General features: G+C 45.0%; 1 long non-coding RNA gene across 1 annotated transcript; it reads left to right on the top strand.

The window, feature by feature from the left end:
- Positions 1-1,558: 1,558 nt before the first annotated feature.
- Positions 1,559-17,046, top strand: LOC120300650. Its single transcript, XR_005554708.1, has 2 exons — positions 1,559-2,256; positions 16,299-17,046. It is a non-coding gene; the product is annotated as an uncharacterized LOC120300650 (long non-coding RNA).
- Positions 17,047-27,644: the final 10,598 nt, after the last annotated feature.

The following is a 27,644-nucleotide window of genomic DNA, read 5'->3' as shown; positions in this document are numbered from 1 at the left end:
TGCGTGGACTTCAACTCCCAGAATTCACTTAGCCACTGTCTCAATGGACATTTCCGGGCCCCATTATGGTTGTAAGTTGAGGACTACCTGCATCCTTTCATTTTTGAGCACAAACCTCAACATACGACCACAATTGAGCCCAGAATGTCTGTTGTTAAGTGAGACAGCCGTTAAGCGAGTTTTGCCCCATTTTACGACCTTTCTTGGCACAGTGGCTAGGTGAATTATTGCCGTTGTTAAGTTAGTAATGTGATTGCTCAGTGAATTTGGCTTCCCCATTGACTTTGCTCGTCATAAGGTCGCAAAAGGGGATCACGTGATCCCGGGACACTGAAACCATCATAAATGTGAGTCAGTTGCCAAGTCTTTCAATTTTGATTATGCAACCGTGGGGAGGCTGCAACAGTTGTGTAAAAAATTGTCATAAGTCACTTTTCTCGGTGCCATTGAAACTTCAGTCACTAAACGAACTGTTTTAAGATTGGATTAGATTAGATTAGATTAGATTAGATTAGATTTATTGTCATTTTTACTGTGGGCACAATGGCACACATTAAAAATGAAACTTAGTTGCTTGCTCTCAAAGTGTACAAATACATAACACATTTAAAACATTCACAAGAAAATTATATTATGGTTTGGAGAAGATGGATTGATTACATTCAGAAGAAATATGAAATTGAAAAGTATTATCTTGCTTTTGAGTAGATTTTAGATAATTATTATTAGTTTTAATTATATTATTATTTTTGACTTAATTTGTTAATACTTGTTTTGAGAAGGAGTTAAAGTGTGTTATGGTTTTGATTGATAGTATAGTTGGTTTATGTTAGTTAGATTATGTTTGTTTATTTTATTTTTTTTATCCTGTAATCAGCTCTGGGAAGTGGGGGAGGGGGGAAGGGGTGGGGGGGTTTATATTGTAATAAATTTATAAAACTTTTGAATTAAAAAAAACATACTATATACAACATATGTATAGACCTACACCCTTACATATAAGTAAGATATGAATATTAATCACTGTCCATTTTGAATACATAACGCAGACATGTCCAACACAAGGCCCGGGGGCCGGATGTGGCCCGCGAAGTGGTTTCATGTGGCCTGCGAAGCCATCCTGGAAACAGTGAGGGAATGGCCCCCACTGCCTTGACCCTGGCCCAGGCCGGCCAGGAGCCAATGTACAATTTTGTGGTGGCCATCTATGCTGAAACACATTCAGTCTTAGCTCTGTAAGCCCCCCCCCCCCCCGCATGGCCTGAGAGGGACAGTGAGGCTCCTCCAGTGGACCATGCCTTGGCACTTGCCCCGGTCCCACCCCCTTCTGCCAGAGACCCTCAGACCTGTCCCACTCCTGCCCAGGCCCCCACAGGCACCCTTGACGCGAACGATGTAGAGCTGTCCAGGCCCACCCAGTAGGCCACACCCACTCTGTCCATGCCCACCCAGTAGGCCACACCCACCCTGGCCACACCCCACCCCCCCCCGAGGGCAACCGCAATGCTGATGCGGCCCTCAACAAAATTGAATTTGACACCCCTGACATAATGGAAAGAGGAAGCTTTGGAGCTTCACAAGGTTAATACTATATGGACCAAAACTGTGACTGCATCGGGATGTTCTGCTTCGGGTACCATGGAGCCCCTCCTCCCAGAAGGGGTAACAAGGAAAATAGGTTGTGAAGAGGATGTGTGGTATCCCAGACAATCTTGCGGACCCACACAAGCAACGCTTCTGTTCCACATCCTCAATGGGAGGGAGGGAACTGCCAATAATCTTTTCTGCTGTCCTCACCACTCTCGGCATCGCCTTCCTGTCCGAAGCAGGGATGCTTCCAAACCAGGCTGTGATGCTGTATGACAGGATGCTCCAGATCGTCCCTCTGCAGAAAGTGGTGAGGACAGGGGAAGGAAGACTCAAGCACCATCTGTATTCTTCTTGCTGTCAGTGTATATAACATGAAAGCTCCCTTTTTTTTTCAAGCTCTTTACCCATTAAACCCCAAAGACCAATGCTGCTATATCTCAAATCTCCTTTGCAGAAGCAAATGGTCACAATGGAGACCTCTACAAAATCTGTGCCAGTTTGAATTTTGTTGTTGTTGTTGTTGTTTTGTTTGCAGGTGTTGTTTCTAATTTCGTTTTAAAAAGTCAGTGTGTGAAATTTGCTGTTGACTCCTTTTGGTTGATCTGAGCTTTTGGTTCTATCTTTAGGCTCCACGAAGCTGAGAAGTCTCCCGCGTTGACAAATCAGGTAGGCCGAGCTAAATTTCTTGAGCTGCTGCCTAGAAATAATAATTACAGTAGTCATCCGTTTGGCCTGAAATAGCTTGAACTGACAGAACAGAACAACCTTTAACAGGATAACAGAGATGGAAGGGACTTTGGAGGTCTTCTAGTCCATCCCCCTGCTCAAGCAGGAGACCTTATACTATTCCAGACAAATGACTGTCCAGTCTTTCCTTGAAAATCTTCATGGATGGAGCACCCACAATGTCTGGAAGCAGGCTGTTCCACTGATTAATTGTTCTAACTGTCAGGAAGTTTCTCCTTGGTTCTAGGTTGCTTCTCTCCTTGATTAGTTTCCATCTGTTGTTTCTTGTCTTGCCTTTTGGTGATTTGGAAAATAGTTTGACCCCCTTTTCTTTGTAGGAGTCCCAATAATAATAATAATAATAATAATCCCCAGTGAGGCACTACCTTGACGTGGTTGTGGGGCTTGTGTACTCTGAGGAAGATGAGAGCTATGCCAGAGGTTCAACCATACTGGACAGGTCTCATCAGAGGAGTCAGACAAAGAGTGTCTATCCCATAAAAAATATGGTGAGACGTAAATTGCAGAATGCCATACCGGCTCGGACATCGCCCGGGTTAACAAGGTCCGCACTAGATCTTGGAGTTCCTGGATATCTGGTGAAAAATGGGTTACAGGACTCAGGACTGTTGGCTGAGCAACCAGGGCCAGTAGCTGCAGAACTACTGGAAGAAAAGGTGTTTACCCGTCGCAGATACACAGTGATGGAAAACAAAGAAATAATGATCTGTTACTACAGATCAAGTCCAACAAGACGAGGATATCTAAAACGAATCCACCAGTTCTGGAAAGAACAACATCCAAAATCAGAAATAACAGAACAGAGACTAACAGATTAGTCAATTGCAAAAGGCGGCATTATTAGGAACTGCTTCCATCCTGCGACGATATCTGTAATACCATCAAACATCCACATCTGCCTATCTTAGGTCCTGGGTAAGGACTCGATAGGTAGACAAAATGATAGGTAGACAAAATGCCAAATCCAGTCTGAGCATCTGGCTGACTGTGCGATGATCAATAAATAATAATAATAATAATAGGCTCCTTGGGTGCAATCCCAAAACAATTGGAGCACCACTTGAACACCATTGGCATTGACAAATTCTCTATTAGTCAATTGCAAAAGGCGGCCTGACTAGGAACTGCTTCCATCCTGCGACGATACCTGTAATACCATCAAACATCCACATCTGCCTATCCCAGGTCCTGGGTAAGGACTCGATAGGTAGACAAAATGCCAAATCTAGTCTGAACATCTGGCTGACTGTGCGATGATCCATAATAATAATAATAATAATAATAATAATAATAATAGTAGTAGTAGTAGTAGTAGTAGTAATAATAATAGTAATAAAGTTGGAAGGGACCTTGGAGGTCATCAAGTCCAACCCCCTGCTCAGGCAGGAAACCCTATACCATTTCAGACAAATGGCTGTCCAGTCTTTTCTTAAAAACTTCCACTGTTGGAACATTCACCGCTTCTGGAGGCAGGTTGTTCCATTGGTTAATTGTTCTCACTGTCAGGAAGTTTCTCCTTAGTTCCAGGTTGCTTCTTCATTAGTTTCCATCCGTTGCTTCTTGTCCTGCCTTCAGGCGCTTTGGAAAATAGCTTGACTCCCTCTTCTTTGGGGCAGCCCCCGAGATAGTGGAAGACTGCTATCATGTCCCCCCTCGTCCTTCTCTTCATTAAACTAGACAGACCCAATTCCAGCAGCCTTTCCTTATATGTTTTAACCTCGAGTCCCCTAATCATCTTTGTTGCTATCACAGTCACTCCTCATCCTTCTTTTCACTAGACATACCCAATTCCTGCAACTGTTCACCGTATGTTTAAACCAGAGACCCCTAATCATCTTTGTTGCTCTTCTCTGCACTCTTTCTAGATCTTTTTTACATCGTGGTGACCAAAACCGGATGCAGTATTCCAAGTGTGGCCTTGTAAAGTGGTATTAATACTTCACATGATCTTGATTCTATCTCTCTGTTTATGCAACCGAGGACTGAATTGGCTTTTTTGGCAGCTGCAGCACATGGCTGGCTCAGACGTAGAATAGAATAGAGCTGGAAAAGATCTTGGAGATCTTCTAATCCAGTGATGGCAAACCTTTTAGAGACTGAGTGCCCAAAAACAGGCCCCGCCCGCACCTCACCCTCCCCATCCTGCCCCTGGCCCCGCCTGCCCGCAGGGCCACCCACCGCCTCCACGGCCTGCCACAGATCGCCCAGGTGGCCCAGCAGCGCCATGGCAGCCACACCCTCTGCCTGCGCCCCACAGAATCAACTGTGCACGACAGGACACGAGGGCGGAGTCTTGTCCCCACTGCCCGGCTGCCATGTTCTTGGCTGCGCTGCTCCGCGTGGGCCGCGCTTGGGGCGACTCTCTTCTGGGGGGGCTGCTGGTGAGGTGGGGGCTGTGGGGGGAGGCGGGGGTGGGGCAACGGCGCACGTGGCCACAGAAAGGGCTCCGAGTGCCGCCTCTGGCACGCGTGCCATAGGTTCTCCACCACTGTTCTAGTCCAAGGAGAACCCCTACCATCTCAGACAAGTGACTGTCCAGTCTCTTCCTAAAAACATGCAGTGATGTAGCACCCACAATTTCTGGAGGCCAGCTGTTCCACTGGTTAATTGTCCTCCCTGTCAGGAAGTTTCTCTTTAATTCTAGGTTGCTTCTCTCCTTGATTAATTTCCATCCGTCTTCTGGTGCTTTGGAGAATAGCTTGGCCCCCCTCTTCTTTGGGGCAGCCCCTCAAATACTGGGACACTGCTATCATGTCACCCCTGTTTCTGATTTTCTTTAGACTAGCCACTGAAGTGATTGTCCATGAGGACGCCAAGATCTTTCTCAAAGTCAAGCCAGCTAACTTGGCGGAATTCTTTTCCTGCTAAATTGGTGTACTTTTTTTGCACTTGGAGAGAGAGAAAGTGTGATCAGCCTAGCCAAGTAGACCATTATCCTGTGATTAATAGTGTTATTTTTTCAGAGGATCATTGTATTAAAATAGGAGGGGAAAAAAACCCTCATTATCTTAAGTCCATAAATCTTTTTAGCACAGCAGATTTCTAAGAGGTTTGTACAAAGTTTTTTTTTTCCTAAGCCTTCTCTCTGTACCTTTTAAAAGTTGCCTTTTTTTTTAACTTTATTAGATTTTTAAACCAGAGAGGTTAAAAACTAAAGAAAACTAAGAATTAATATAGGAAACAGAATAAAGAACGATGGAGGAAGCAGAGGAAAAGATGGGGGAATAAATGTAGAGAAATAACCTCCGACATTCTTTTACAATCAATATAGGTATGAATTTACATTAATCTCTAAACCAGTGGTTCTCAACCTTTTTAATGCTGCGACCCCCAACCGGTCGTAAGTCGAGGACTACTCAACCGGTCGTAAGTCGAGGACTACTCAACTGGTGCAGCACCTTTTGCAGAATGGGACTTTTGGCGGGCTCAGCAGGGCAGAGACAGCCTGGACAATTCCTATTGGCTTTTGAAAGCCAATAGAATTAGACTCTATTCAAGAGAGTCTATTCTATTGGCTTTCAAAAGCCAACAGAATAAAAGGGAGTAGCACAGCTAAGGAAAAGGGGAAAAAAATGGCGGACTGCGTTGTTTGGGGACCCCCGTGAAATGGTCGTTCGACCCCAAATGGGATCCCGACCCACAGGTTGAGAACCACTGCTCTAAACTGACCGTATAACGTTCATTTTTTTCCCCCCATTATCTACTATTTTTCCTGCTCCTCAAATCCATATACAGTTTGTCCTCAGTTTAGGACCACAATTGTGATCAAAATTTCCATTGCCAAGCAAGGAGGCTGTTAAATCAGTCGCAGCCCTTTCTTGCCACAGTTGTTAAATGAATCACGTGGTCATTAAGCAGATCCAGCTCCTCCAGGCTTGTGGAAGGCCCCCTGGGATGGTCTCAAATGACGATCACGTGATCCTGGGATGCCACAACACTTGTAAATACAGGCCGATTGCCAAGTGCCTGATTTTTGATCACGTGACTGTGGAGGCAGGGGTGCTGCGACAGTCATAAGTGCGAGGACCAGTTGTAAATCATTTTTTTCAGTGCCTTTGTAATTTCAAATGGTGGCGAAAGGGATGGTTGTAACTCGAGAACTACCTGCCTCACAATTTAACGGAGTAAAGAGAGTTGGAAGGGACCTTGGAGGTCATCTAGTCCAACCCCCTGCTCAAGCAAGAGCCCCTAGACCATTCCAGACAAATGGATGTCCAGTCTCTCCTTGAAAACCTCCAGTGATTGGTTAATTGTTCTCACAGTCAGGAAATTTCTCCTTAGTTCTTGGTTGGTTTTTACAGTAGGGTAGGGTAGGGTAGGGTAGGGTAGGGTAAGGTAGGATAGGATAGGATAGGATAGGATAGGATAGGATAGGATAGGATAGGATAGGATAGGACAGGACAGGACAGGACAGGACAGAACAGAGTAGAATAGAATAGAATAGAATAGAATAGAATAGAATAGAATAGAATAGAATAGAATAGAATAGAATAGAATAGAATAGAATAGAAAATATGTAATGTAATAGAATAGAGTAGAGTAGAATAGAATAAAAACACATAATAGAGTAGAATAGAAATACAGAATAGAATAGAATAGAATAGAAACACATAATAGAGTAGAATAGAAATACAGAATAGAATAGAATAGAATTATGGCATAGAATAGAATAGAATTATGGCATAGAATAGAATAGAATAGAATAGAATAGAATAGAATAGAATAGAATAGAATAGAATAGAATAGAATAGAATAGAATAGAATAGAAAATATGAAAGGGAAAGAAAGAGAAGAGAATAGGAATATAGAAGAGAAGAGAAGAGAAATATAGAATAGAATCGGAATGTAGGATAGGATAGGACAGGATAGGCAGATTATAGAGTAGAGTAGAATAGAATAGAATAGAATAGAATAGAATAGAATAGAATAGAATAGAATAGAATAGAAAATATGTAATGTAATGTAATAGAATAGAATAGAGTATAGAATAGAATAGAATAGAATAGAATAGAATAGAATAGAATAGAATAGAAAATATGAAAGGGAAGGGAAGAGAAGAGAAGAGAAATATAGAATAGGAATGTAGAATAGAATAGAGTAGAATAGAATAGAATAGAATAGAATAGAATAGAATAGAATAGAATAGAATAGAAGGGATCTTGGAGGTCATCTAGTCCAATCCTCACCCAAGCAGGAGACCCTATGCCATTTCTGATAGATGGCAGTCCTTGATGAGTTTCCATCCGTTGTTTCTTGTCACATTTTTGATAAGGGAAAAAAAAATCCACATTTTTCTGTTTCACGCAGAGAATCCAAAAGCATTAAAGTTAAATCTATGTCTTTTATCTAAGAAGGCTCAGTTCCCAAGAACTGAACTTGAAATATTCTGAAAGGTAGTTTTTGCCACCTGCTCTCTACCATAGAATCATAATGGCCCCCTTCACACTAAAAACACTTAATTTAAAAGGCCAGGTGGACTTCGTAACCAAGGAAAGACCTACCCTATCATTATGAGAGGAGAAAACTAAATTGGCTTAAAATGGCCCGGCTCGTTTTTTTTTGGAGACCATAATTTAGACCTTTTTCAGAGGGTTTTGGCAATTTGCACCAATCCAAAAGCCAGGAAACAGCAACCCTTCTGAAAAATACAGGCCAAAGTAAATCTTGTCACCTGCTGATCTTTTCCAACGTGGGTTGGGAAGGGCTGAAATGGACTAAAATGTACTTGCCAAGTCAAGCCGTATTAAAAGCTGCAGAAAAAAAATGAAATTATGGGGCTTATGTCTTTTTTTAATAATAATAGTAGTAAAGTTGGAAGGGACCTTGGAGGTCATCTAGTCCAGCCCCCTGCTCAGGCAGGAAACCCTACACCATTTCGGACAAATGGCTGTCCAGTCTCTTCTTAAAAACTTCCAGTGTTGGAGCATTCACCGCTTCTGGAGGCAAGCCATTCCACTAAATAACAATAACAGAATTGGAAGGACCTTGGAGGTCATCTAGTCCAACCCCCTGCTCAGGCAGGAAACCCTATACTATTTCGGACAAATGGCCGTCGGTCTCTTCTTAAAAACTTCCAGTGTTGGAGCATTCACCGCTTCTGGAGACAGGTTGTTCCACTGATTAATTGTTCTCATTGTCAGGAAGTTTCTCCTTAGTTCTAGGTTGCTTCTCTCCTAGATTAGTTTATTAAAAAGTTTTATAAAAATTACAGTATAACCCACCCAACCCCCCCCTCTCCCTCCCCAACTTCCCAGAGCTGAGTACAGGGTTACAAATATGATAATCATAATCTAACTAACATTAACCAACTATATAAATAACCAAATCCATAATGCACTTTAACTCCCCTTTAACATAAATATAAACAAATTAAAAATAAACATAATAATAATGAATACATAAACAAATTAATTTCCTAATTATTAAGCAATACAATCTCGAAATTGTTAAACAGTACTAATACTAAAAATAATAATGGGGCTTATGTCTTAAGTGGAGAGTGCGAAGCGTTACCCAAATGGGGGGAAGCTAATTTTAAAATATAAGCTGGGGAAAAAATAGCCGGTCCTTTTGAGGTGGTCTTTCAGCTATGACCACAATTGGGCCAGAGTTTCTGTTGCTAAGCAACATGGTTGTTAAATGAGAGACACCCGATCACTGCAGTTGTTCATAGATTGTTAAGCGGATCTGACTTTCTCCATTGACTGCTTGTCTGAAGTTGGCTGAGAAGGTTGCAAATGACAACCACTCGGCCCTGGGGTGCTTCGAATTGTCGTAAACGCAGTTGTCAAGTCCCCCAATTTTGATTGTGTGACCATGGGGATGCTACAACGGTCGTAAGCACGAGGATCAGACATAAGACCCTTTTTTCAGTGCCACGAATAGTGACTTCGAATAGTCACTAAACAAGTGGTTGTAAATAAAGGATTACCTGTACTTGCAGGCGATGCAACACACAAACATCACAAAAACAAATTCCGCTTCTTTGGGTAAAGAGAAGTCAGTTTTTGAGTTGTGACAACAAAGCACATTTTATTTTTTTTGGTTCAGATAAGTGAAATTCAACTCCCAGAATTCCCCAGCCAGCATGGGTGACTGGGGAATTCTGGGAGTTGGAACTCACACATTTTAACCTTGCCAGGGTTGAGACAAACTGTAGTTTTTCTACACACCAGCAAGTGCCCCACAATTAAGGAAAGATTTACATACCAAACAGGAATCCAGAGGGATCTTGGAGTCCTAGTGGACGATCACTTAACTATGAGCCAGCTGTGTGCTGCAGCTGCCAAAAAAAAACCAATGCAATCCTTGGTTGCATCAACAGAGGGATAGAATCAAGATCACGTGAAGTGTTAATACCACTTTACAAGACCTTGGTAAGGCCACACTTGGAATCCTGCATCCAGTTTTGGTCACCACGATGTAAAAAAGATGTTGAGACTCTAGAAAGAGGACAGAGAAGAGCAAGAAAGATGTTCAGGGGACTGGAGGCTAAAACATATAAGGAAAGGTTGATGGAATTGGGTAGGTCTAGTAGTTTAACGAAGAGAAGGACGAGGGGGGACAGGATAGCAGTCTTCCAATATCTCAGGGGCTGCCCCAAAGAAGAGGGAGTCAAGCTATTCTCCAAAGCGCCTGAAGGCAGGACAAGAAGCAACGGATGGAAACTAATCAAGGAGAGAAGCAACCTAGAACTAAGGAGAAACTTCCTGACAGTGAGAACAATTAACCAGTGGAACTACTTGCCTCCAGAAATGGTGAATGCTCCAACACTGGAAGTTTTTAAGAAGAGACTGGACAGCCATTTGTCTGAAAGGGTATAGGCCAGGGTCTCCCGTCTGAGCAGGGGGTTGGACTAGATGACCTACAAGATCCCTTCCAACTCTGTTCTTCTGTTCATTAGGATTTATTAGGACTGTAGACGTCGCAAGATAAAAGAACGAGGCAGGCCCAAAAGATTCCTTTTAGCGGGGAAGATAATTCTCAATATATTCCTCATTGCCAACTATGAATAATCCTAAATCCTCGGTTATAGTTTCTGCTTTCAATGCCCCAAATAGGAATGTCAACTTACAGCTTAAAATCTTCCTCTTTTTTTTTTTTTTTTTTTTTTTTTTTTTTTTTTGCAACTCAGCAGAGTTTTCGTGCGAATGGAGAAACAGGCTTAAAAAGTTCCAAATTTGGAACAAAACACTTTTCTTTCTTGCATTCAGGCAGGAAGATAAACGGGGACAGAGCGAGTCGGTAAAAGAGATCCCAAAATGGCCTTTTGACATTCTCGGAGGAGGTTTGTAGATGGAGTTAGTAAAGAGGGTGCAAATTGGGGGTGCAGAGAAAAATCTGGTGGGTGAGTTAGGCCGCTCGTCTCATGTTTGTTTGGTTTTTTTTTTCAAATTAAATTTCACACTTGATAGCTGGCTATAATACAGGTAGTCCTCAACTTACGACCGGTGGCTTAGCAACCGATCAAAGTTGCTTACAATGTTCTGTTTAGTGACCGTTCAGGGTTACAACAGCACTGAAAAACGCAACCTTGACCATTTTTGCATACTTACAACCGTGGCAGCATCTCTCGTGCTCACGTGATCAAAATTCAAAGGCTCGGAAACTGACATGTACTTTGGACGGTTCCAGTGTACCAAGGTCATGTGATCCCCTTTGGCGACTTCCTGACCAGCAAAGTCAAGGGGGGAGCTGGGTTCGCTTAACAACCGGGTGACTCTTGTAACAACTGCAGTGATTCCCTTAACCCCCGTGGCAAGAAAGATTGTAAAATGGGGCGAAAGTCACGGAACAACTGTCTCGCTTAGCAACAGAAATTTTGAGTCGTCGTAAGTTGAGGACTAGGTGTACATCGGATTTCGAAAACAAGCCAGATTTGAAACTCCAAAATCCATTTCTTCTCCCTCCACCAGGTCACGTGACCGCATGTTTATGTACAGATAGCTAGTCTAAGGAAAAGAAGAAATAGGGGAGACATGATAGCAGCATTCCAGTATTTGAGGGGCTGTCTGTTCTGTATTTCTACTCTATTCTATTCTGTATTTCTATTCTATTCTTATTTCTATTCTATTCTCTTCTGTATTTCTATTCTATTCTATTCTGTATTTCTATTCTATTCTGTATTTCTATTCTATTCTATTCTATTCTATTCTTTATTTCTATTCTGTTCTATTCTGTATTTCTATTCTATTCTATTTTGTATTTCTGTTCTGTTCTATTCTGTATTTCTATTCTATTCTGTATTTTTATTCTATTCTATTCTGTATTTCTGTTCTGTTCTGTTCTGTATTTCTGTTCTATTCTGTATTTCTATTCTATTTTGTATTTCTATTCTATTTTGTTCTGTTCTGTATTTCTATTCTATTCTGTATTTTTATTCTATTCTATTCTGTATTTCTATTCTGTTCTGTATTTCTATTCTATTCTATTCTGTATTTCTATTCTACTCTGTATTTTTATTCTATTCTATTCTGTATTTCTGTTCTATTCTCTTCTGTTCTGTATTTCTGTTCTATTCTATTCTATTCTATTCTATTCTATTCTCCAATTTCTCTTCTCTTCTCCAATCTCTATTCTATTCTATTGTATTCCTGTTCTATTCTATTGTCCAATTTCTGTTCTTCAATTTATCTTCTCTTCTCTTCTCTTCTAGTCTAGTCTAGTCTAGTCTAGTCTAGTCCGTAATTTCTCCATTCTATTCCATTCCATTATATTATATTATATTATATTATATTATATTATATTATATTATATTATATTCCTTATTCTATTCCATTTCTTATTCTGTTCTATTTCATTCTGTTCTATTCTATTCTTCTATTATTGACATACGCTCGCTCGTCTTCTAGTCAAGCGGCTGGACTAGAAGACCTCCAAGTTCCCTTCCAGCTCTATTCTATTCTCTATTCCTCGACTTACGACCATAATTGAGCCTGAAATTTCTGGCTTCCTGGTTTACTTTGCTTGTCAGAAGGTCGCAAAAGGGGGACCCCGTAACCGTCACAAATATGAACCCAATGCTAAGCGTCCAAATTTTGGTCCCGTGACCACGGGGATGCTGCAGTGGTCGTTAAGTGTGAAAAATGGTCCTAAGTTACTTTTTTCAGTGATGTCGTAACTTCGAAACAGCCACTAAATGAACTGTTGTAAATCGAGGACTATCTGTATTCAGTAACCAGCCTGCATTTACCACTTTTTGCACCACAAAAACCAGGATTTATGATATTTTTTTGCCACTAGTGGTCTTACTATTGTTTTTTTTTTAGCAAAACCACCCCGTAACAAACCATGGGTTTACTTAATGACTGTGGCACTCGCTTAACGACCGCGGTGTGTTAGCTTTCCAGCCGCTGTGTTTGCTTAACCAACAGCGCAATAAATGTTGTAAAATTGGGCATGGATCACGTGGTGATCCGCTTAATGGACATCAGGACTTAGGACTAAAAGTATAGGCTCCATTACGGTCATAAGTCGAGGACTGCCTGTAAGCATGAAGAGACTGAGTGACAACGGTGGCCAAGAAGGATCAGGGCTCCCACTCTGTAAAATTGTGCTGTATTTTAGAATTTCAAAATAACTACCCCAGGCTTCTAGGTTGCACCTGGAGTTGTTTTCATCATGAGGACTAGAAACGTGCCTTTTTTTTTTACCAAGAATGCTTTTGAAACATTTTTATTTATTAATTGATTTAAATCAAACAGACAAACCACCCATCCTCCCTCACAGAGCAACCCTGGGCGGCGCACAAATAAAACATTAAAAATAATAAAAACCATACCATAATGACTAGAAACTTGCTTTTTTTTTAACCAGGAAGGCTTTTGAAACATTTTTATTTATTAATTGATTTAAAAAAACAAACAAACTAACTAACCACCCATCCTCCCTCACAGAGCAACCGCGGGCGGCGCACAAATAAAACATTAAAAAATAATAAAAACCATACGTAAAATGTTTTTTTTTAAAAAAAAAAAACAGGCAAAGGATGTTAAAAATGCATTAAAAAGGGCGGGGCAAAGGGCTTTCGGGGCCCTAACCAGCCTCACGGCTTGGTATTTTCATCCTGAGGACTAGAAACTTGTTTTGTTTTATTTAAAACCAGGGTTCCTGTTCCTCCACCCCCCTCCCCACTACCACCCTATCCCCAAACTCGATCTGGTAACGTACAAAGCGGAAAGTTGAGAGAAAGATTTTTGGTCCCTTTTCACAAGACTGCTGGCTGTACAGATATCCGTTTTGTTTTTCTTTTTCGCTCCCGTCTTCCCAAACGGCTTTATTCACAAAGGCCCAGCTGCGCAAAAGCCCTGAGCGTGAGTTTTATTTTTAGAGGGAGGCTTTTGAGTGGCACCATTGTGCGATTTTGCTGAGCCAACCAAGCTCCTCTCCCCCCCCCCCGGGGGGGGGCACCATCGTCGTTGCTTTCTCGCTGCCCTGGGTAGACGGCGACGTGCATCTGCAGCTGTCGGCAGAAACGGGGCAGCGACGACAACTTCGCTGCCGCAACAGAAGTGTGACTGGCTTTGTCTGCAAAGAGCCCAGGGGATGGATGAACTCGTTGCTGGAATTGTTTGGAGAACAGCGGCATCCTTGCTGTACGGCTGTGCCGGCTCTTTTGAAAATCTACAGCAATCTCCTATTGCTATTACCTAATTGCTATTTTAATTGAAATGAACGATTGAGGAAATTAGGTATGTCTAGGCCAGGGGTAGGCAACCTGGGCTCTTTTATGACTCGTGGAGTTCAACTCCCAGAATTCCTGAGCCAGCCACGCTGAGGGGAAAGGGAGAGGTTTCCAAGCTGAGCCAGGCTGGCTCAGGAATTCTGGGAGTTGAAGTCCATGAGTCATGAGGGGGCCATAGTTCCCCCATGCTGGCTCAGGAATTCTGGGAGTTGAAGTCCATGAGTCATGAGGGGGCCATAGTTCCCCCATGCTGGCTCAGGAATTCTGAGAGTTGAAGTCCATGAGTCATGAGGGGGCCATAGTTCCCCCATGCTGGCTGAGGAATTCTGGGAGTTGAAGTCCACGAGTCATAAAAGAGCCGAGGCTGCCTACCACTGCCCTATGGGATTCATTGTATGAAGAGCCATGGACACTGGCAGCCACACCTGGGACGGGTAGAGCTCTGGCCTAGAATTGGCTGCTCTTAATCAGAATAGAGCTGGAAGGGACCTTGGAGGTCTTCTAGTCCAACCCGCTGCTCAAGCAGGAGACCCTATACCAGGGGTAGACAGCCTTGGCTCTTTTATGACTCGTGGACTTCAACTCCCAGAATTCCTGAGCCAGCATGGGGGAACTATGGCCCCCTCATGACTGGTGGACTTCAACTCCCAGAATTCCTGAGCCAGCCTGGCTCAGCTTGGAAACCTCTCCCTTTCCCCTCAGCGTGGCTGGCTCAGGAATTCTGGGAGTTGGAGTCCACACGTCTTAAAGTTGCTGAGATGGAGAAACAATGGACTAGGCCAGGGGTGGGGAACCTTGGCTCTTTTACGACTGGTGGACTTCAACTCCCAGAATTCGTGAGCCAGCCACGCTGAGGGGAAAGGGAGAGGTTTCCAAGCTGAGCCACGCTAGCTCAGGAATTCTGGGAGTTGAAGTCCACCAGTCATAAAAGAGCCAAGGTTGCCTACCCCTGGCCTAGTCTAACAAAAAGATTTTTTTGGGGGGGGGAGACACGATAAGCGTCTTCCAGTATTTCAGGGGCTGTCACACAAAACAGGGGATTGACTTATTCTCCAAAGCACCAGAAGGCACCAGAAGTAATGGGTAGAAGCTCATTAAACAGAGATTCAACCTGGAAGGCATGGAAATGATTCTTCCAGCTCTGGGATTCTATGATTCTGTGTTCTTGCAAACCGTAAGCCCGTGTCCCCTTGCTGCATCCTGGCAGTTCTGCCTAGTGGAGCAAACACACACACCTATCGCATCCTCCTTCAAAAGCTAGCTCACTTAGTGGGAAGGTGACAGAATTACAATCCGAGTCCCTCCAGATTTGCACCTCTTTCTTAGCCATATGGTGTTTATCCAACTGCTCACTAAGAAAATGTGGATTCTACCGTGGGTAGACGGATCAAAGCTCGTGGTGTTAAGATCTTAAAGCTTCATTTTAAAGGAGAGAAATTGTGTTATATTTCTGGATTTACATTAGAGTTTCTCCACCTTAGCAATTTTAAGATGTCAGGGCGATGACTCCTGGAATTCCACAACGTTGTACTTGTGCTCTCTGAGATTGGTTGCGTAGGCTGTTCTCTTGCAAACGTTTCATGACCCAGCTAGGTAACATCATCAGTGAAATACACAGAGAACAAATCCCCCACTCCCTTCTAGCAGTGATGTTACCTAGTCTGTTAATGAAACATCTGCAAGAAACATCTGCAAGTTCAGAGAGCCCCAAGGACTCCCACAGTCCTCCTCCTCCTCCTCTCCATAAAACCCATTTCCTTCTAGTACTGATGATGTTACCTGGTTGGGTCATGAAACATCTGCAAGAAAACAACCAAGCTCAGATAGCCCCAAGGACTCCACAGTTCTCCTCCTCCTTCTCCTCCTCCTCCTCCTCCTCCACCACCACCACCACCACCATCACCACCACCTCCTCTTCTCCATAAAACCCACTCCCTTCTAGCACTGATGATGTTACCTGGTTGGGTCATGAAACATCTGCAAGAAAACCACCCAGCTCAGAGAGCACCAAGGACCCCATAGTCGTCTTTCTCCTCCTCCTCCTCCTCCTCCTCCTCCTCCTCCTCCCTTCTAGCACTGATGATGTTCCCTTGTTGGGTCATGAAACATCTGCAAGAAAACCACCCAGCTCAGAGAGCACTAAGGTCACCCCCAGCTCAACGCCGAGCTACAAACATTCTCTTCTATCAGATCCCATCCAATTCTTTAAAGACAAAAAAAAAAAAAAATGTCTCTTTTCTTGTCTCCTTCCCTCCCTTTCGGCCGCTGCCCGCTTCAGGACACCGATCCCAACAACGTGGCCTATGCAGATCTCAACTTCGACAAGGAGGCCCAGAAGAGACCCTGCCCACGGGTGGACAGCCCCCTCCAGTCGGAGTACGCCACCCTCCAGGCGGTGCAGCCCTCCATCCAGGACGAAAACGTCACCTATGCAGACTTGGATATGGTGCAGCTGAACAAAGCCCCCAAGCGGCCGGCCCTGAAGGCGGAGGAAGCGAGTTCGGAGTACGCCAGCGTCCAGGTGCAGAACAAGTGATGTCCGGGAGAGGCGGCGGCCGCTTGGGGTTCGAAGGACCTCTGACCAGTTGGCTGAGGGTTCTTCCGCTAGGGCTTGGACTCGCGATCTTCATGCTCCTCAGAGGTCCCTTGGAAACTGTTTGGTGCTACTCACAGCTGGATCCTGTGTCTGAACTTCTTCCTTCCCCGCTCGGCGGGTGGACGGAAGACGTCAAGATGGGTGAAGGATCTAACACGGCTTCTCTCACCGAGCACCACCGCCCTCTTCTCAACATCCGTCAACACGCCAACAAGGACGAGCAGGCCACGAGAGGCGCGCGGGTGCAGGCCGGTGCCACGTCTGGCTCTTCCTGGTGAAGCTCTTCTCGTTGGCCTTTGGAGAGCACCAAGCTTCTGAGATGCCACCTTGAGATTCCTCCTTCGCGCAGCCCGCCTGTATCGGTGGCCCCAGCTCGCCCCCTAAAACTTGAAATAAACTTGTGGATTGGGCCCTGTCCACTTCAAAGGTCTCGACTTGGCTTCAGGAGAAGGGGGGGGGGAGAAGGAGGTCTGCTTCTCAAGGGCTGTTGGGCTGAGGAAGCCTCCCATTTTTTGGGTCCAGAGGGGTTCTCTTTCACTTTGCTTTACTCTAACCCGCAGGTACTTCCTCGGTTTGCCCGTGACAAGACGTGCCTCTTTAGCTCAGCTTCAGTCAGGCTTTTGCTGGCAAGGCTACAGATCTGTAGACAAGCTTCTCGAGTGTCAATCTCCTTCCTCCTCCTATCCTCCTCCTCCTTCTTCTTCTACTTCCTCTTCTTTGAAATCAACATTTCTTCCCTCAGGACTTCTCGTTTTGGGGAGGCGATGAGACGCGTGAAACAGCCTCGGCGATCTACCCGGCCCTTCGAGAATTAGGAACGCCCACTGATTAATCGCTTGGGTTCCTGACCAATCTTTTATCTTCGTTACGGGCCTTCTCCCCATAGTAAACTAAGAGTAACTCTAACGGTAAAGATGTGTGTGTGTGTGAAGGTGTATGTGTGTTTGTGTGTGTTTCTGAAAGGGGGGGGGAATCTCCCTTCTCTTTCCACCGTCCTCGTGTCCCGGAGATAGAGCTACGGCAGGGGATCTCCAAATTTGGGCACTTATAAGACTTGTGGACTTCAACTCCCAGAATTCCCCAGCCAGCACGGCTGGCTGGGGAATTCTGGGAGTTGAAGTCCACAAGTCTTAAAGTGCTCAAGTTTAGCCATCCCCCACATCCCTCAGTCTACAGCAACACAAACTTAAGTCTTCTCTGTAACTCCACTCATGAATTCTTCTGGTGGACGTCGAGAAGGACAACGTTTGACCTTGAAAACAAGGCTGGGGCTTTGGAAGGACGGGGCTGTTGGCCGGAGGTCTTCTTGATCTCCCACCAGGTGGGTGGAGCATAGGGAAACATCTCCAGATGAAGGGAGAGGAACAGGGGCCCCATCTGGCTTGACCTGACGCCTTTGGGGAGGTCAACCTGACCCACCTATTTTGTGATTTCTTCTCTTCCTACCCACCAGATCTATGGGGCTTCTTCTTCCCTTCTTTAAGTCTTAATTTTTTTTTTTTCGTTCTGGAAGTGCCGTTGAATAAGAATGGGGGGGAAGGAGAAGGGGGGGTCCCTTAAAAACGGGACCCCGTTTGCCCCTCTTGAGGGGGGTAGGGGCACCTCGCGAGATGCCGCTGTACTGCTTGTGTTGACTGTCCAACCTTATAACTGTTTACTCCTTTTACAACTAAAACATACCAATATTTGTGTACGTTCTTTGTAAGTGAGTGTAGTACCGTGTACTTAGCACTAGTGTGGAAAAGAATCAGAGGAGCAAGGGACGGGCCTGAGCGCCAGGGAAGACGTCCGTTCGGAGGGTTGGCTTCCAAGATCTCCAGATGGCAACTTCTTGAGAAGTTGCCAAGCTGGAGGAAGGCTGCTCTGAACCTTCACGACCAACCTTCTGGGGCTCCCATGCCACCGGTAACCAAAACTCTTCTTGAGATGGTTTTTCTTTCAAGGTCCTCCTTGTTGTGGCATTGCGTTCCTCCTTAACCGTAACGTGTAAGAACTAACTGGCAATTTGGGTGGACACGGAAGGAGGGAGGGAAGCCATAGGGATGTCTCCCAATGCTGTTGGGTCCATCTTGCACACCGATGTCCATCTTGAGGATCCAAGAAGACCTCAAAAGCTCCCAGGGAAATGGACCACCTTGAGACATCTCCCTCACCTTCCCCCTGACCTCTGCTGCTTTCAGCTGGCTCTCCATCAAACCCCTGAAGAGCCATCTTCCTCTTGGATTAGTTGACGATCCCTTTTCACCCTAGCTCATCCAAGGTCACATCTCCGAACCCTGGAATTGACCCTCCCGTGGAGGTTCTCCTGGTGGAGCTTGGAATCCAGGTGCTGCTGTGAGATCCCTGATTTTCTTAAACACCCTGGGAGAGGTCATACCTGTTGAAAGCCTCTTAAAGGGAAACCGTGAGGATGGAATTCAGGAATCTGGGCAAGCGATCAAGTCCTCACCTTCCTAGGTCGCAAAGACCTAAGTGAGGTGAGCACTTACGGTCCTCCAGACTTTGAAGAACTACATCTCCCATTAGGCCTCCTTCTGGAGTGACAGTTCTACAACATCTGGAGGCCTCAAATTCTCCATTCCCGTTTGGGAAGGAGCGAAGGTTGGTGCTTCCTTCTGGAAGGAGTTGGATTGGCGTGTCCCTCAAAGCCAACCTAGATGTTCCTACTGCCCAGCAACCGCTATTGAAGGCAGCCGCTTGGGTCTTTTCCTTCCACCTCTCCTGGATCTTTCTCCTCCAGCTCTGCTCTGAATTTACACCCCCGTGCTGTGCCAACTGGATTGGAACAAAGCTAATTGTGATGCTTGTGGGCTCATGAACACAACGGAGAAGGAGGTGGCCCTTAGGGTTGACTCACGATTGTTATTTGGGGATGACACACCATAGCACGGCGAAGAACTCACCCCAGCTGTTTGCCTGCTTTAGTTACAGTGACAACGAGGGCGCCCAGAAGCTTCAAAATCCTACTGCTTGGAAGAGAATTGTCAAAACTTGGGCAAAGCAGAAAAGGGGGAATTAGCGAGTAGCGATTGCGTAGAGCAGGGATATCCAACCTTGGCAACTTTTTTTAAGATTGGTGGACTTCACGTGCCAGAATTCCCCAGCCAGCATAGCTGGCTGGGGGATTCTGGGAGTTGAAGTCCACCACTCTTAGAAGTATTGGCTGACTGGGGGATTCTGGGAGTTGAAGTCCACCAGCCTTAAAAGTATTGGCTGGCTGGGGGATTCTGGGAGTTGACGTCCACCAGTCTTAAAAATATTGGCTGGCTGGGGGGTTCTGGGAGTTGAAGTCCACCAGCCTTAAAAGTATTGGCTGGCTGGCGGATTCTGGGAGTTGAAGTCCACCAGTCTTAGAAGTATTGGCCGGCTGGAGGATTCTGGGAGTTGACGTCCACCAGTCGTAAAAGTTGTCAAGGCTGGACACCCCTGATGTAAAGCAACCTTCATCAACCCTAACCCTGACGTCAGTTCCCAGAATTCCAGCCTCCACAGGTAAAGGCATGCTGGGGAATGAAGTCCACACAACAGCGAGCATCCCACTTATAGGAAGATTGTGAAATAGCCTCAGTGCTTGGCCTCAGTTTGCCGGAAGGAATGGAACGAAGGTCAGGGGAGGCGGGGCGGGATGGGGAAGGGAAGGGTTATTGAACTCGTTGGGATATATTTGTTGTGGACCGGAAAAGTACGTGTTTGTATGAATTGCACCTTATTTTATTTTTTTTTTGTTTCCTGATTTTGTTTTGTTTTTTTTTCGCTTGCAAGATATTTTTGTAATAAAACGTTCTGCATCATCTTTTGGTTTTGTGTGAGTGGTCATGACTGAGTTGGCGTTAAAGACATAGAGGCGGTCCTCGAGTTACGGCCCAAAATTTGAGGCCAAAATTTCCATTGTTAAGTGAAACAGCTGTTTAAATGAACGTTGCCCCATTTTTTGCAACTTTTCTGGCCACAGGTTACAGCCCCCTTTGAACCCAAAATTTCCGTTGTTCAGTGACACAACTAATGATAATAATAATAATGAAGTTGGAAGGGACCTTGGAGGTCATCTAGTCCAACCCCCTGCTCAGGCAGGAAACCCTATACCATTTTGGACAAATGGCTGTCCCGTCTCTTCTTAAAAACTATTAAGTGAATGTTGCCCCATTTTGCAACCTTTGTGGCCACCTTTGAACCCAACATTTCGGTCATTAAGTGAGTTTTGCCCCACTTTACAACCTTTCTGCCCACCGTTGTTAAGCGAATCAGTACTATTGTTAAGCTAGGAACACCGCTATTAAGCAAATCAGGCTTCCCCGTTGACTAGGGTCACAAAAAGGGGATCACGTGACTCGGGGGGCACTGCAACCGTCATAAATACGAGTCAGTTGCCAAGTGTCTGAATTTTGATCACGTGACCCTGGAGACGACGCAAGGCTCATAAAGTAGGGACAATCCATCATAATTCCCTGTTTTCAAGGCTGTTGTAACTTTGGACCGTCCCTAAACAGAACTGCTGTAAATCGAGGACTATTTTTACGCACTTCCGGGCAAAAGAACCAATCTTTTCTGCTTCATTGTGAAAAAAAGAAGAGAGAAGCAGAACTTGAAGAAAGTCTCATCTCGATCGTCCACCCAAATATCCGAGCGCAGCGATGCAAAATAGAAAAATAGCTGGTGCTTGCAAAAAAAAAAACAGAAAAACACACATTCCACCCTCGCCCAAACCAATAATTATCGGGGGGGGGAGGCAATCTACAATTACGCAGAACTGCTAGGCTGAATGGGAAGTCCAACCGTCGCTTATTCGCCCATTCTGAAGGAGAACAATAATTCTAATTATTATTGTTTGGACTTGGCCACAGCTGTTTATCGCTTGACTAGCAGCCACGGGACAGATGGAAAAAAAAGGGGGGGGGTCTGCCGTTCTTTATTTTCTCCCACCCGTATTTTATTTTATTTTATTTTAAAAAAAAGAAAAATTGTGATTTTTTTTTTCCCCGAGTCGCGTTTTTCCAAAATCCGCAAGTAAGCAAACAGCTTTATGTCATTTTGGGATTGCATCTGTTCACATAATCATCGGCGTATGAATTGATTTTGCAGGACGAGTTATTTTCCAGATCGCACAATGTACACAATGCCAGCCAGCTTTGACGTATCTTGCAAAAGTCCCTCTCGCCTCGGGAAAGTTTTCTGACAGTTGGCCCGCTCTGCCCAACGATGGATCCTTGGGCCAACGGGGTGCGGTTCCACATTTCCCCTATCCCCCGACTTTTTAAACTGGGTTATTGCTCGTTTATTTATCTTCATGCCATCTTTATTATTTTTTGTAGACAATTCAGGGAAGCAAACGTACCTAATGCTGCTTCTTCCTCCTACTTTCCCCGTAACAACATCCCTGGGAGGTGGATTGGGCTGAGAGAGCGAAAGAGGGACTGGCTCAAAGTGATCCAGCCGGCTTTCAGGGCAAAGACAGGACTGGAACTCGCCACCTCCTAAAGTCAACAAGCCAGCTTTCGTGACGAATCTGGGACTGGCTCACCATCAGCCAGCCAGCCAACCAGCCGGCCTTCCTGCCTAAGGTGGGATTAGAACTCACCGTCTCCTGGTAATTGGCCCCAAATCACCCCGTCGGCTTTCATACCTAAAGCAGGACTAGAACTCACCATGACGGTACCTTCACCGCTCACCGCTGTACTAAAGTCTCTTCTCCCCTATTCTACTCTGTTCTATATTCTCTTCTCTTTTCTCCTCTCCTATTCTACTCTACTCTATATTCTCTTTCCTCTCCTATTCTATATTCTCTTCTCTCCTCTTCTCTCCTTTCCTCTCCTCCTATTCTATTCTACTCTACTCTATTCTATATTCTATTCTCTCCTCTCCTCTCCTATTCTACTCTACTCTATATTCTCCTCTCTCCTATTCTATTCTACTCTATATTCCCTTCTCTTCTCCTCTCCTCTCTTACTCTACTCTACTCTACGCTAGCTACTCTATTCTATATTCTCTTTTCTCTTCTCCTACTCTACTCTATTCTATATTCTCTTTCCTCTCCTCTCCTCTTCTCCTCTATTCTATATTTTCTCTCCTCTCCTCTCCTCTCCTCTGCCCTACCTTCCCTTCTCTCCCTTTCCTTTTCTTCCCTTCCCTCCCTTTCCTCTTCTCCTCCTTTCCTCTCCTTCTCATTTTATAGTTCCTTCTCTCTTCTCTTCTCCCTTTCCTTTTCTTCGCCTCCCCTCCATTCCCTTTCCTTCCCCTCCCTTTCCTTCCTTCCCTTCCCTCCCCTCTCCTTCCCTTCTCTCCCCTTCCCTTCCCTTCCCTTCCATTGTACAAACTCCACTCACTCAGTTGCACACTACACCCATCCAGAAAATGGGTACACTCATAACTGGCTTGTTCTGCAAATAACCGGATTACTTTTCATTTGATAGCTGGCAAAGAGTGGGGAGTGGAAAATAAGGGAAATGGGTGGAGGGGAAGCAGAAAAATAATGCTGGAACATCCAGGAAAAAAAAAAGAAGATATTATGGGGGATTAAGGGCAGATCAGTCAAAAGAGCAAGCATGATCCCCTTCAAGAGTGATCAGAGGATCATCTATCTCGGTAAGGTTAAGACGCGTGGGCTTCAACTCCCAGGATTCCCCAGCCGGTCACCCTGCTCTGGGTCCAGATCTTGCCAGCCACCGTTGCCCCCAGCATCTTCCATCCTCCGTAATTGGGCTCCGGAGGGAACTCGCCCAGCGTGCCCATCTGTTCCATGGCTGAGCTCGTCCTTCTACAGCAGGCCGGTCCTCCATTTTGCCTGAGCAAAATCTGATTATTTCTCTGGAAAGTGGTGTGTGTGTGTGCGTGTGTGTGTGTAAGGAACCAGGAGGATGTCAGAAAAGGTGACCGTTGTAAGAGATAACTTGAGGGGGCCATGACTCCGGAGTGATGGAAACAGAGGAATGTCTGTTTGGAAATGTGTTTTCTGCAAGCTTTCTGTTCAAATCTCTGAAGAACCTTGAATCTGATTAACCTCGATGTCAAGGATGATGGGAAGGGGCCTTCTGTCTGCTTCCTCCAATTCCACGTGGATTTTGTTTTTCTACTTTCCACCCAGATGCTTAGGAGGTTTTGCTTTCCTCCCATAAGCAGGTAAGGGAGAAACAAAATAAAACTTTTTTTTTAAAAAAAAAGAAAACAGAAAAGAAACTCGAAGACAGAATTCCCCAACCTCAACAAAACTGCGTCCAGTTTTGGGTCGCCAGGATGTAAAAAAGATGTTGAGATTCTAGAAAGGGGGCAGAGAAGAGCGAACAAAGATGATCAGGGGACTGGAGGCTAAAACATATAAGGAACGGCTGCTGGAATTGGATAGGTCTAGTTTAATGAAGAGAAGGACGAGGGGGGACAGGATAGCAGTGTTCTAATATCTCAGGGGCTGCCCGAAAGAAGAGGGAGTCAAGCTATTCTCCAAAGCACCTGGAGGCAGGAGAAGAAGCAACGGATGGAAACTGATCAAGGAGAGAAGCAACCTAGAACTAAGGAGAAATTTTCTGACAGTCAGAACAATTAACCAGAGGAACAGCCTGCCTCCAGAAACTGTGAATGCTCCAGCAGTGGAAGTTTTTAAGAAAAGACTGGACAGCCATTTGTCTGAAATGGTATAAGATTTCCTGCCTGAGCAGGGGGTTGGACTAGAAGACCTCCAAGGTCCCTTCCAACTCTTGTTATTCTATTCTCTAATACTAAAACCAACTACAAATAACCGCATGACAAAACGACAACAATGGTGCATTGGAAGATGTGCAAGAAATATCATTTGCCTGCAAGGAAGAATTGGTGGGACCACGAAATACAGGTAGTCCTCAACTTAACGACCACAATTCCATCTCCTATTCTATTCTATTCTATTCTATTCTATTCTATTCTATTCTATTCTATTCTACAATCTATTCTATTCTATTCTATTCTATTACATTCATTGCATTTGATTCCATATTTTCTATTCTATTCTATTCTATTCCATTCCATTCTATTCTATGAAACTTTAAAAAAAAAAAAAACAGAAAACACCTGAATTATCCTTCCTCTAATTGGCAGCCCTGAAACCCCACCTGGCCTGTACATACGGGGCTCTCCTTGGTGAGTTAGGCTGATGGAATTCCTACCGTGCCCTGTGTAGCAAAGCAAAAAGTCTAACTGTATCATATAAACACAGTTTGTTACGTGCCTGCTTATTTATTAAATTGTGTGCTGTCCATCTTACTATCCAGAGTGACTCTGGGAAACTTACAAAAGCATAAAAATATTTTCTAGTCCTGCACAAAAGCCGTCTGGGTGACTTTGGGCCAATCCCCAGGAGACGGTGAGTTCTAGTCCCGCCTTAGGCCTAAAAGCTGGCTGGGTGACTTTGGGCCAATCCCCAGGAGACGGTGAGTTCTAGTCCCGCCTTAGGCCTAAAAGCTGGCTGGGTGACGTAGGGCCAATCACCAGGAGACGGTGAGTTCTAGTCCCGCCTTAGGCCTAAAAGCTGGCTGGGTGACTTAGGGCCAATCACCAGGAGACGGTGAGTTCTAGTCCCGCCTTAGGCATGAAAGCTGGCTGGCTGACTTTCGACCAATCATCAGGCATCTCTCCCTCTCAGCCCAACCCACCTCACAGGATCCTTCTTATGAGGAGGAGTGTTCAATATGTAGATTGTCTTGAGTTATTGTTAAAATAATGTAGGCAGGATATAAATAAGTAAATACAGATAGTCCTTGACTTACGACCACAGTTGAGCCCGACACGTCTCTTGCTAAGTGAGAGAGTTGTGAACTGAGCTTTGCCCCATTTTACGACCTTTCTTGCCACCGTTGTTAAGCGGGTCCCTGCAGTTGTTCAGTTAGTCACATGGCTGTTAAGTGAATCTGGCTTGATGTTGCTTGTTGGAAGGTCGTTAAAAGGGGAATCGCGCGATCCCAGGATCCCGTAACCATCATAAATAAGAACCTGTTGCCAAGCATCCCAATTTTGGTCACGTGACCCTGGGGACGCTGCAACGGTCATAAGTGTGAAACACGGTTATAAGTCACTTTTTTCCAGTGGCCTTGTAACTTCAAACTGTCACTGAATGAACAGTTGTAAGCCGAGGACTACGTGTAATTAATAAGTAAATAATAAGTAATAGTAAATAATAAGTAAACAGAATGTCCATAGAAGGAGCGGAGCTGACAATGCAAGGTTTGGTTTAGGCCTGCCATCTCTCCTGCAGAGGCCTCAGTCTAGGCCTGGGGTTTTGGTGCAATGGTGGCCATTTTATGACGTATGGACTTCAACTCCCAGAATTCCTAGGCCAGCATGAGCTTCCCGCTTCTGGGGCATGGCTGGCTGAGGAATTCTGGGAGTTGAAGTCCACAAGTCAACAAAGGGCCCAGTTTGGAGACCCCTGGTTTAGGACTACATACCTGCATTACATTCTTTATGAGGGGGGAAAAAGCAGAAATCTTACCCTTGTTCTAAATTGAGTGGCAATTACCTATCTTCCAGCCGCGGAGCCATAAAGCAGCCAACAAAAATCTGAATTAGGCCTCTATCCTTTTTTTCCAGAATGTTCCTTCAAGATTTCCTCAAAATACTCATACCTGCCTTATATATTCTATAGCAGAGGTCTTCAGACTTAGCCCTTTGACGACTGGTGGACTTCAACTCCCAGAATTCCTCAGCCAGCCTCAGGAATTCTGGGAGTTGAACTCCACCAGTCACAAAAGGGCTAAGTTTGATGACCCCTGTTTTACACAAAGAAAGCAGATTGACCCATTCCTTTATGTTTAACACTGCTTTCTTTGTGTAAAACGGGGGTCTTCAAACTTGGCCCTTTTTTGACGTGTGGACTTCAACTCCCAGAATTCCTCAGCCAGCAATGCTGGCTGAGGAATTCTGGGAGTTGAAATCCACACGTCATAAAAGGGCCAAGTTTGAAGACCCTGGCTTAAGCCATTAAAAATATCAACTTTGGAGAGTTGAATTCTCACTCTGGTGATTTGAAGTCAGCCGGAGGGAGGGAGGGAGGGAGGACTTAAGTTACCGCTTGCGGAACCGTGACATCTGTGTGGGTGGGACGCTCAGAACTGGGAACGCTTCAGATGCCAAGGAAGGTGGCTGTGCAGAGTGTTGTTTTTGTTTTGTGTTGTTTTGTTCTGTTTTTTTCAGCAAGTTCCCTCCACCCAGCCTGAATAATAAAACGGAAAACCTAAAAGGACATTACCAGGATCAGCTTCTCTCCCTTCCCTCCCTCTTTCTCTTCCTTCCCATCCGTTAACCAGCCATTCCTTCTTTCCTTTTTTTCCTTCTTTCCTTCCTCCCTCCCTTCTTTCCTCCTTCCTTCCCAACCCTAATATCTCCTTCCTTCCTTCTCAACCCTAACACACCCTTTCCTTCCTTCCTTCCTTCCTTCCCTCTCTCCTTCCTTCCTTCCTTCCTTCCTTCCTTCCTTCCTTCCTTCCTTCCTTCCTTCCTTCCCAAACCTAACACCCTCCTTTCTTCCCTCTCTCCCTTTCCCTCCCTCCCTTCTCAATCCTAACCCCTCCCTTCCTTCCTTCCTTCCTTCCTTCTCAACCCTAACCCACTCTTCCCTCCCTCCCTCCCTCCCTCCCTCCCAACCCTGACCCACCTACCCTTCATTCCTAACCCAGTTGCGTATTGTGAAGAGTTTTTTCCCCAATAGGTGGGTTGCGAGATACCCGACAACCAGCAGATGGCAGCAGTGCTATCCAAAATTCACAACAGACTTGCAGAGTGGCCTCCAGGGAATCTTGACCTCCCACCCCAAGCCTTCCTTGCCCCAAGGACGAGGCTGAGGTGGCTCTCTTGACTCTCTTTCTCCCCTCCTCCAGTTTTCCCGTCTCTTCCACCCCGTTCTCAAGACCAGCGCTACCTTCCTTGAACCAGACTTTCTTAATCTGACTGAAGAATTCTGGGAATTGAAGTCCACCCATCTGAAGTGTGTCAAGGTTCAGAAACATCCCCACAGAACCGCAGATGCTTTAGTCCAGTGATGGCGAACCTTTAAGAGATTTGAGTGCCCAA

This window comes from Crotalus tigris, unplaced genomic scaffold (genome assembly GCF_016545835.1).
Source record: "Crotalus tigris isolate CLP2741 ecotype Arizona unplaced genomic scaffold, ASM1654583v1 scf7180000024347.1601321, whole genome shotgun sequence".
In the NCBI taxonomy this organism is placed as follows: Eukaryota; Metazoa; Chordata; class Lepidosauria; order Squamata; family Viperidae; genus Crotalus; species Crotalus tigris.
The sequence above is the reverse complement of the archived record's forward strand: the minus strand, read 5'-3'. Positions and strand labels throughout refer to the sequence as shown.